The sequence below is a fragment of the Falco rusticolus genome, chromosome 14 (assembly GCF_015220075.1).
Source record: "Falco rusticolus isolate bFalRus1 chromosome 14, bFalRus1.pri, whole genome shotgun sequence".
NCBI lineage: Eukaryota > Metazoa > Chordata > Aves > Falconiformes > Falconidae > Falco > Falco rusticolus.
In genome coordinates, this window is record NC_051200.1 from 6,784,772 (window position 1) to 6,796,968 (window position 12,197).

Consider the following 12,197-nt stretch of genomic DNA (forward strand, 5'->3'; position numbering starts at 1 on the left):
AACCCCCTGCTAAAGCAGGATCACTTGGACACTTGCTCTTCATTTAAGAAAGAATGACCCGCAGCCTAAAATGTAACGTTTCCTGATGCGGCCCAATGGTGATGCTCAGCCTATAAGAAATAAACAAAAAATTTCCCTGAACTAAAGGGAAAAATAGTTCAAGAGGTCTGAGGCTGTTGAAATATATTGAGATTAATGAAAAACTATATATATCACATGAATATAATATATAGATAATGAAAAGCTATTACTACAGAGAGGTTCTTGTTAATACTTCTCTTAAGGAAAACAACAATTTGACTGCAGTGCTATAAACCTTTTGTCATCTGATACTTCAAAGATGTGATTACACCCGTGACTAACTTTGGGAAAAGTCATCAGTTTACAATCTAGCTTAAGTCCTGTAGCTCTAATACTTACACTTGTTGTTCTAGAATAAATAAATAAATATTTTTTTACAGTGGCTTTTAAAAGTAATTGTATCCTTAGACATATTTCCATACTTCTGGCATCTGGTAAGGTTACTGTGGTTCTTACTCCTTCATGAGAAAACTTTTCCAGTCCCTCACTGGTAATGCTTGGGCCAATTTCTCAGGGTATCTGTACAGAGTAAAAACAAGAAATGAAGGCATTTATAAACAAGAGAACTCTACTGAAAATGCAGACTGTTTTTCACAGAAATACTACAAAAATATTGTTTTAAGTATTTCAGAGATGTCCTTTAATGTGAATAGAGAAGGCCTCAAGAAATGCACTATGGAAACATGTCACTTTAGGCACACAACTGACTGAAATTTTAAAACATGTCTCTCAAATAAATAGTCTACATCTCAATGTCTCTTCTGTAATGTCTGCACATAACATTTTCCTTTGTATTTCATATGTATATTTCATTTGTATTCTCTGTGTCCTTATGAGAAAAAAAATAAATGTGAAAGGCTTGAGTATTATAGGCAATATTTGTGTGAGCCAGACAGAATCTGGTTGCCTAAAAATGCCAAGATGACAACTTTACATGTTTCACTACCTGAGAAATGTCTCGATTGAAGTAGTAAAAGTCACATCAATCTACACTCATTTCACAACAGTCCAAAGCAAGATTATTATTTAAGGATCCTTGGCATAATATGATACAGTAAGAGGTTTGTACCGTAACACCGCAATGTGAACATAAATATTTAATCTTACAAATCCTTGCCATACCACATTATTAATACATTCATTAGCAATGGTTTTCACAAAGGCCATTGCTCTGTTGAGGTTTTGATACTTTTCCAAATGAAGCAGATTGGGTTTAGAGGTCACAGGTGTTTTTAAAGTGACCCACTTACAGGGTGTCTGAATCAAAAACTTCGGTAAAACAAATCCAAAAAGTTCTACCAGTACCTTGAAGAATTAGAAGACAAGAAAACATAACAGAAAAACACACATCAGCAACAAAGGCAGTAATTCTCATAAAACGTTTATTTTCTAAGCAAGCTAGTTTTTTGGCTTCTTCTGAGTGTAAGTGACTTAAAGTTCAGCTTAATTAAAGTTCTGAATCAGTCAGTGGAACTGTAAGCCAAAAAGTACAGTCATACTGTGAAGCCAACACAATGCCTTTGGTGATCCAACAGCACTAAAACTAATTATATTACTTCAAGGTACTTTGATTGCAGATAGAATTGTACAATGGTAGTACCTGAGCTACAGAAAGTAATTAAACTTTGAAGAAAATTTCAAGCAATATCTTTGTCAACACAAAGTGGATGTAGACAAATGTTTGTATTTGCTGTAAGTCCCTCTTGCATTTGAAACAGAATGAACAAATTGTTACTAAAATTTGTTGAGTGGTCTGTATTCAAAGAAACAAAAAAATTAGTTTACTGTCTCCATGCAGGTGTGCCCCACTAAGCTTTCCTGTCTGCTCCCTTGTGGAAGGACTTGGAGCCACTACGTTACGGACCTTAACTGACCCCAGAGCAACTCTATATTTTAAGAATCTTTATCTTAGTCTTGTATTTTATTCTCAGATAAGCTGGAAATAAAAAACCAACCTGAAATTTTACAGAGATGAAAAGAACCTTTCGTAAGATAAAGAAATGCCTCTCTCAATCCAATTTATATGCTTCATTAAATTATAACCAATGGATACGGAAAATCATCTTACTGTGTAAAGTGTACACATGCATTTGCACAGCATGGTTTCTGTGGTGCTGTGTCCCTGCGTGATGTGCTGTATTGTATTTTTTTCAGCTCATGTAATTTATACCATGAATAAGCAAGGAAACAAGCCCATTAGCTTGAAAAGTAAGTGCTATATCACACACAGGGTGATAGTTCACACCTTCTCCCCAGCTCAGCACCACACAGCACACTGGAGTCATACTCATTTCTTCTACTCTGTGAAGTAACTTCCCTTATACATTATTACACAGAGTTGATTTAAACTGCTGTTCTTTATTAAAAATGTCATTTACAAAAGTAAGCGCAACTCAAGTTAGGAATCTGAAGTGTCTGGAAAGGCCGGGTTTGGCTGCAGCTCGTTTGAACAGACGCGTTTGCTTAATGAAGGTGCAGTACTTGGAGGCATAAGGGGAGCTTCCAGCCGCTGCCTGTGTCTGGCTAAGGGAAGCCCAGTAGTGGGTATGGGGGGGCTTTCTGCTAAGTGAGAGAGATTTCAATATCCTGCTGCTTGGGTGGTTTAGGGGGGTTGTTTTGGGGTGTTTTGGTTTTTTTGGTTTGGTTTTTTTTTTTTTTTTGGTGAAACATGAATATTTCATAGCTTGAACAATTTTCCAATTGGACAATTTCCAAATGTTTCAAATTGTTTCATGCAAAGATGATCTTTTAACATCCTTCCAGGGGTAACATTTTCAAGATTAACTTAATGTACCTTCTACTACAATTTCTATTACACAAATAATTATTTTTTTTTTAATTACTGTTCCAAATCTTTGAATATATATTTTGGAGTAATGCAGAGAATTTTAATTGAATTCATGAAATTCACCAAGGACAAATGCAAACTCCTGCATCTAGAAAGGAATAACTTCTTGCAATACTAACCACTGGGGACCACCTGCCTGGGGAGCAGCTCTGTGAAAAAGGACCTGTAGATCTTGGTAGCCATGACCCAGCAGCGTGCCCTGGCAGCAAGGACAGCCAGCAGCATGGTGGGCAGCATGGACAGGAGCACAGCACCTGCTGATTGAGGGGGGTTATTCGACCACATCCAGAATACTGCATCCAGTTTTAAAAATCCCAGTACAAGAAAAGCCCTGCTCAACTGGGGCAAGGTCAGCACTCCTGGACCACCAGAATGGCCAAAGGAAGAGGGAGGACTTACTCAGCCTGAAGAAGATACAACTCTGGGGGACCTAACAGCAACTTTCCTGTACTAATAAGTGGGCTACCAAGAAGATGGAGGCAGGCTCTTCACAGTGGTGTATGGTGAAGGGCAAAAGACAAAGTGCGTACATGGAAACAAGAGGTTCTGAGTGGGTATAAACAAAAGCTTTTCAACCATGAGGACAGTCAAGCAGTCCCCGTCCTTGGAGGGCTTCAGGACCACACTGGATAAAGCCCTGGCAGCTTGATCTGACCTCATGACTGGCCATGCAGGAGGCTGTGTTAGATTGTCTCCTGAGATCCTTTTCAACTTGAGTTATGTTGGAAGAAGGGTTCGCCGGAGTCAAGAAGACGCTCAATATGAGTTATGCATCTTGCTCAACTTTATTAGTTTCTAACACTACTTATATAGAACCGATACACATGCATATTTGTAAAGCAGAAATATAATTGGCTAGTAGTCTCTAAACACGCGTGGTTCTCACACCCCTAATTATCATGACTAAAATAAGCATTCTATCCATGTAGCTAATTGTGTTGCTGTGCTTCAGCCTTGTAGTTTGTTACTCCCTATTTTCCCATACCGGTCCCTATCTTTCTTGGCCCTGCACCTGCTTTCCCAGCAGCTGTAGCTTGTTACAGCCACGGCCTCTTGGCACAACATAATTACTTGGTCTCAGGATTCAAGAATAGCTCAAGGCTACCTTTCTTGTTAACTTCAGCACAGCAACTTCAGGACAATTCTGATTACAGGCCTATTCTAATACCAGGCCTGGATTGTGCAGATCTTCAGAGATTCTAAGGCCATGCTTCTGCAGCCATTCTTCTACAATTCCCCCTTTTTCTTTTGCACAAGGAGGGCCTGATTGGTTATGTTAAAAACTACTCTCTTTAAACAAGAAAAAACACAGCTAAAAACTAAAAGCATTACAATAATGATTATAACAAAGCGTATTCCTTCCATCAATAATGTCTTTAACCAACCTGTTATGCCCAGTCCTCTCAACCATTCATCAAAGGGATTATCATCAACAAGAATATGCTTCATGTTTCCCTGCAGTTGTGACAACTTCTTGTGCCTAGATATGGAATGATCGGAAAGGTTCACACAACACATCCCTTCAAAATCCTCACAACCGTGTCCATGTGCTAATAACAAAAAATCTACTGCAGCTCTATTTTGTAATGTAGCATGCCTAACACTATCTATGTCAAGCGATAACGAATTTAAAATCTGTGATGTAAGATTAAATTGCTTCTCTCCCCAACACGCTAACCTTCATATATTCTTAGCGTTTCATGCAGTCATTGCTCCTGGCATAAATATGGAGACTAAGACATTTGTTGTTACAGACTGCAGATCAACTTGGTCATTACATGTTTCATCAAAGGTGCACAGTGCCCTCCGTGATCTATGAAATTGTGGAGTCATTTTCAGTAAGTCTTTCATACGTGGAGCAAACAAAGTTAAACACCCTAAATAACATGGTCCACCGACAGGATTCAAAGGAATCCCTGGCCATGCTCTATCTCCACATATCAAAAAGACTCCCTGTGGCAACTGAGAGCCCCCTGATACATTTACATGTAAGCCTCCAGCTTTCAGTTCACCCCAATTAGGTGAACCGGTTAAATTTTGAAACCTTGTATCAAACTCCCATTCACCTGTCGTGCTAGCCACAATCGCCACGGTTCACCAAACCAAATTACTCCAGTGCCATTTAGAGGTTGAAGTGGTGCTACCGTGTCCTCGCATTCTGGCATTCCCGTTGCAGTCACGTTAACATATTTCACGGGCGCAATGCTACCTAATAGGTCTAACTCCTGCAATGGCAAATTATATGGTCGATTCAAATTCTCAATAACCGTTTTCTGCCACGCTGCATTACGCATAGAAGGCCAAACATATTGCCCATTGGGACTCATACATGTACCATTCTGATTGGAAGTCAGATCCACTGTTTTAACATTTCAAAAAACCATCAAAATTTGTTTCATTCTCTTGCAGGGGAATAACAATTAAACAAGTTCTAAAGGGGTTGTCTGCTTGCTGCAAACTCAAACAAAAGTCTGTTACCCCCGTGATATTTGCCCATGTCACCCATATGTTTGTTCTAGGCAAGATGTCAAAAATACTTTGGCCAATGGGTAAAAAATTCGTCAAGACCGTAAACCAAGTCCACCACTTAAACATGTTTAGTCCTACAATTTCCACCCTTTTTTTTTTTTCATACCACCCTACAAATCTGTACTTTCACAGATTCTGATGATGTATACCGTCTTCAATCAGCGTAGTATTACACTAGTCGTATGCTTTCTCTTGTTTCATGCCCAGTTACTAACCAAACACATACACTCTTTACACCATTTACATTTAAGCTTTGGCTTACAGAACCGTTTTACCCCACATAGCATACATTGGCACAATACCCACGGGTTACATCCCTTACAACACAGACAGTTTATTCCGTCTGCTCGCTCTGAGTCTTGTCTTCTGTCTTCTGATCTTGACATACAGGTCACATAAACTTGCTAGGGACCCATATAGGTCCTTTATCTGTGGAGATACAAAAATAACCTCTACCGATAAATAACACCGGATTAGGCCCTTCCCATACACCTGAAGCCATATTTTTATACAGAACACTCAAACCAGGAACTGTAGTTGCTTGGTTCCCTCGTGCTGTTTGGTGATGTATAACAACAGGTGGTCCCTCTCTATCCTCCGTAAGGGAGAGATAGTTTAAGGTAAACAACACCTTAGTCAACTGTTTAGTTACGTCTATGTCCTGCAGTTCTTTCTGTCTCTGAAGATAATCCTTCCGCGTACAGTTTGCCCTTTCAACAACTGCTTTCAGTTCTAAGGTTTGAAGGTTGTCCCGTGGTTCACCGGTGATCACTTGTTTCTGCCACTGATTATCGGATTGCCAAACACACGCAGCCTTCTTCATCTTTCATCCTGCATCTGTAAACACCGTTGGCCCTTCAGCTGGTCTTTTGGAGCGTAACAGTCTCGCAATCCACTGATAATGTTCTAACATCTTCCAGAGAGGTCCTTTTGGCCGGTTGTTGTGTACAACACCTGTATAACCCATCAAGGCTTCCTGTATGGCTGTTGAATGTCTCAGAAGCCATTCATAATCATCACCACGGACTGGAATACTGATATCTGCCGGTTCAGTCCCATCAGTTTCGACAATCCTGTCTCTTCCTTTTCTCAGCAAGGCCGCTACTGCTTCAGGGTGACTTAAAATACGATGTCTGGGTTGCAATGGCAAAAACGACCACTCCAAATTAATTGCCATATTTTCCCCCTTTTTCTTTTGCCATTGCAAAATAAGGGCAAAAGGTGAAGTAGCAACATTACAAACCAAAAAAGATAACGGATGATTTGCCATTCGGTGACCACACCAGCCAGTCTGAATCTTGCGGGATACAACTTTCAGGGCAGCCGCTGTTCTGGTGAGCAAGTTTGAGGACTGTTGGCTTCGGTGCCATGCAACCAGGATCGGAATGGTTGCAAATCATCATTAGCGAGTCTCTTTGTGTGTCATCAGGGTGTAAGGGAATCGTGAAAAAGACAGAACAGTCTTTCAAGTCTATCACAACAATTTGCCAAATCTGTGGCATCATCATAAAAGGTGGAAGAGCAGGTTGCAACACTCCCGTCGCTAAAATCTGATCATTAATCTTCCATAAATCATGTCCCAGTTATGTGCATCAAGATTATTAATCAGTACTGGACAAGCTAACGAGCTGGTCACCTCCCAATCACCCTCCAAAACAGCATCACGAATAACACCAGACCAACACTGTAGAATTGGATCTTTTCTCGAGTTCAGCATCGGAGGGGTAGTTGGGCTAACTGGAGGAATTACAGGTATTGAAGTAGTAGGCAGGTTCATTCCAACTCGCTTTACCAGGTTTCTTAGTTTATCTATTACCGCTTGTAAGGATTTCTCTGTATTGTTATCACAAGGTTTCTCCCTGCCTTCCTCCTCAGACCCGTCCGATGATGTTTCAGGATGAGGAGGAACTTTTGGGTTGTCCGCTGTCTTATCTAAAAGCTCCGGCACTGCTGAACACGCCGGGGCGGACATACCCTTCATAGGACAAGTGTGCCCAACTCCAAAAAGTGTAACCAAGAGAGAAGGCTTAGGTGAATCACCCTTCTGCTCCACCGGCTTTTCTACCACATCTCTCCCCAACGCTTCTATGGCTGCCACCGCTACTTTTTTTTTTTTTTTTTTTTCCGCTTTCATAATTTCCAGAGTGTTAACTATCGACCGCCACCCCAGAGGCAATTTCCCACTTCTCTCCATTCTGCAATACTAAACAATAACGCGGGTTCGGGGATCTTATCCTTTTTTCGTGCCCAGCGAACTAAGGTCTCCACTTCTGTCTCTTTAACGCCCTCCCCTCTCTTAAGGAGGATGCCAGTTAACAGCTTAATTGCCACGTCTAATTCCATCACGGTCTTCTCAGAGCTCTCCCCTTTCACAGAAAGGATATCAGTGCGGAGAAGCCCTGCTGCGATTTACTCGTCGCGGCCTTCCGTAGTGCCCCCCCCCCCGCCCCCTCACAGAGGGGAATTTAGCGTAGAGTCCTGCCATGATTTACTCTACGCGGTCTTACCACCGGCAGGGGTGCAATCTGCAGCTCCACACCGAACTCTGGACTCCCCTTTTCGCCAGCAGCTGGGGGGATCCGTGGCGGTGGGTGGGTGGGCGAGGGGGGGGAGCTGCGGGGCACAGCACGGCACGCTGGCGGGCTGCAGGGAACTGTGCTGGTGTAAGAAGCAATCTGGCTAGCGAAGTACAGTCACTGGGTGTCAAGACTTCAGAGTCAAACAAATAATTCAGCAAGTGTTTGACTGGTTCAGATTGTAATCCATATCGTGTAACGTCTTGTCGCAGCTGCTGCATAGATTTCCAAGCAAAAGGTTTCCACACAGCGGCTGCTGAACCAGCAAGTAAAGCAGCAGTCCGCACCGGACAAGCAACAGCAGAAGCAGCTTCCCACTCTCCCTCCAATACAGCGTCTCTTACAACCCCAGACCAACGGCTTTGGGGAGCGGCAGGGTGGAGGATAACACCTTCCTGGGTCAGGATCTGAACATCACGACCAGCAGTAGGCAGATGGCATTCAGTCAATTGCTGCTGCAAGCGGTTTAGGGGCCGGTCGGAGGGCTTGGTTTGGGGACGGGGATCGGGGCAGGTGCAGGTGGGGTGGGCTCATTTTCTTTATCAGACTCCGCGCTCTCATTCAGAGGCACACTCGGACCCGCCGTAGTACCCTCGTCCTCATCTAACAGGGGGGGGCGGCTCTTGGTAGCTGTCAGGGTGGCGCAGAGTACCCGATGCAGCGGCACCCTCCGGAGATGGTGTCGGGTTTAACAGCTTGGTCGCAGATTTTTTAATGGGCACAATTATGCCTTTTGCAGACGGAGTTCCTAGACCAAATAATCGGGTAGACTGCGACTCGGTTTCCCGACCGAGGAGGTCTGAGGCAGCCATAGCCATTTTTTTCTCCGCAACCAGGGATCGTAAATGGGTTATGACCTCCCGGCAGGCAGTCCCCAAGTCCTTGGCTGACTTGCTGCTGCTAAGGATCGTATCACAAAGGGAATCCCTGACCTCTCGCCACTCAGTCACACTAAACAGCAATTGTGGGTCTTTTAAGTGTCCGCCGCCCACCTACAGAGCTCATGGAGCTTCTTCGTGCTCATGCTAGCCTCTCGCTCAGCAAGAGTATCAGTTAATAGCGTGAGTGCCGCTTCCCTTTCCATCATCGAGGGAAAAATGGTCTTACCGGTGCAGGTCCGCGCACGATGTCAATGCCGGATTCAGACGCCTTTACTCCTTACGGACGTCTTCCTGCTCGAACTCTTCATAGCAACTCTCAATTTTGCAAAGCCCACCGTTGCAATGCAAAGGCAGAGTTTTTCCAGCAATTACCAGCTTTCCCGTCGTTCAGGCACCAATTGTTGGAAGAAGGGTTTGCCAGAGTCAAGAAGACGCTCAATATGAGTTATGCATCTTGCTCAACTTTATTAGTTTCTAACACTACTTATATAGAACCGATACACATGCATATTTGTAAAGCAGAAATATAATTGGCTAGTAGTCTCTAAACACGCGTGGTTCTCACACCCCTAATTATCATGACTAAAATAAGCATTCTATCCATGTAGCTAATTGTGTTGCTGTGCTTCAGCCTTGTAGTTTGTTACTCCCTATTTTCCCATACCGGTCCCTATCTTTCTTGGCCCTGCACCTGCTTTCCCAGCAGCTGTAGCTTGTTACAGCCACGGCCTCTTGGCACAACATAATTACTTGGTCTCAGGATTCAAGAATAGCTCAAGGCTACCTTTCTTGTTAACTTCAGCACAGCAACTTCAGGACAATTCTGATTACAGGCCTATTCTAATACCAGGCCTGGATTGTGCAGATCTTCAGAGATTCTAAGGCCATGCTTCTGCAGCCATTCTTCTACAGAGTTATTCTATGATTCAAAAATATAACAAATCATATAAAACTGAAAAATCAGATCGTACCAAAAGTATAATCTCTTTGAAACGTTACACAATCATGTTAAAAATTTCAATCAGTTCCAAGCTGCTTGACACGGATAAATATAAATTTGACTTGGTGAACTGTTCTTTGACACAAACTATTTAGTCAGTAAGGGGTCACAAGTCACAGAGGTTCATACGGGAAACTGTATTTATCGATATATTCCCTAAGAAATTAATGTAATTTCTTATTTCCTACTAATCTCATTGACTCATTAATTGCAGCATTACCATCATGTTAATGCACGGAGCGAAAAAAGCTATGCAATATAGAGCTGGAATTTTAGAGTGCAGCACAGAAAGAAAATCAAATGCAGAAAAATGACAAAACAGTCCCCTAACTAGGGACATTTTCGCATTAATATGACAATAGAAAATCAAATAACTGATAAGCAACAGATGCCTGAAATCTGTGTTTTTCCTTTGAATTATATCGTAAGTTCTTGCTACCATTGGAAGAAGAGATGCCGTCATTTGATGGGAATAGGAAAGCCTTGCATTGGTATGCTGGTCCACAAAAAATTAAATTATTCTGTCTTCCAAAAGAGTATGACGCCCATTCCCTTTATCCACAGCACCTACTACTAGAGCACATTCTTTGTTTCCTTTCATTGCAAGCAGTTGATAAATATCATTCTCATGGCATTTCAGTGAAGGTAGTGGAAAAGTCCAAAGGGAAGTTAGAGATAATTTGAGGAATCATCATAGCACAGACATAAGAAAAGTTGAAAAAACAGGATGAGCCTTTTCAATCTCAGCAATGAAGTCTTAGGCAGGACAGACTTCCCTGGAAGTCCCAAACCTGTTGCTGATCAGTCAATGCAATAAAATACCTTCTCATTAACATTAAAAGCATCAAATAATGGTGGCAGTACTGAACCCAGTAACACATGCCCTGTGGAAAAGTTAGTATTTAAGCATGTAAAAACTCAATCTTCTTTTGATGTTTTGGTACACTGCTAGCTGAAACTACTCCTAAGTTCACTTGCAGGTAGTGTCAAATGAGGGACACAGTGTTCACTTTCTTTCACAACTCACTAAGCAGGCAAGCAAACATAAATGCCAAATGAAGAGGAAAATGGTAAACATGTAACTGGTGATTTATTTTAGTTCTGTTTGAACTGATTAATGCAAGAAATAATTATCTAGAGCTGCGACTTTGGACTTGGCGACATGTGGCATATGACCATGTACATGGTTTTCTACTCCTTAATTTCTTCGTGCCAGAATATTAATGCTGGCACGCAGGTACCAGGTAAGTCAGTGATACAATAAGTAGAAAAATGCCGAGTTGGCCTATTCCCTGGAGGCTTCCACACATTATCTTGATGGGAGAAAAGAGGCAGAGAGGAGTGAAGGGGAATGCTATGGTTAACAAACATGTCCCTTTTAACTCATCGCTTTGGTCATTCATTTTCCCTGCATCATGTTGATGATGTCTGAGAATTATGTAAGGGGGAAACTCAAGATGATCACCCAAATCTTAGCTGGGCAAATTTTTCTGTAGTTCCTAAATGCTTTACATTGCTGCTTAAGTAGCAGGTTAAAAGAGATATTCACATGTCAAAGGCAGGTGTATTTAATCAAGTATATTCTGACTTCGGACTTCACTCAGAATCAAAGTACCAGAAGGAGAAGCAACATCAGAACAGAGAACAATGGACACTGGGCCACCAGACTGCTTTCCAGTTTGGGATGAAGAACGAGGAATCAAGACAGTTTCAGAAACAGCTTCTTTTGACTCCTAATAGCCTGTAAACCCCACGTTTAGGTGGGGGTGCAGGTTTTCTCTTACATGATTATCATTAGCCACAGAAACACTTTCACTTTAGCATACCTGGCACATGGGATACCCAACCCAAACAAGGGTGTGGACCATGATGATAAGAGTTTTATTTATCAAATTCGGGTTTTACCTTTGAACTTCCATATTCTCTCAATGCATTAGTACCCTTGCCTCTCACAATAAACCAGCACAAGTTACCTATGGTGTTCAAACCTTTTTCTCACATACGCCATGGGGTAAGTGCCTGAGAACTTCAGTAACAGCCACACCAATCATCTCCAGCAAGCTGCAGTTACTGCCCACCCACTGATAAGTGTTGAACGTTGTTTGCAAACTTTGGCTCCCTTCGCTTCATGCATCACCAGCACCCAGCCAACCCTCTGCAGATGCTCCGGTCATCTGGAGCTTCTCTGGACACATCTCAGAAGAGAGGAGGAGGAGCACAAATGTAAGCACGTGCTGCAGAGCTGCTTGGACACCAGTAAGGGCTGCCTGGCTCTCCTAGTG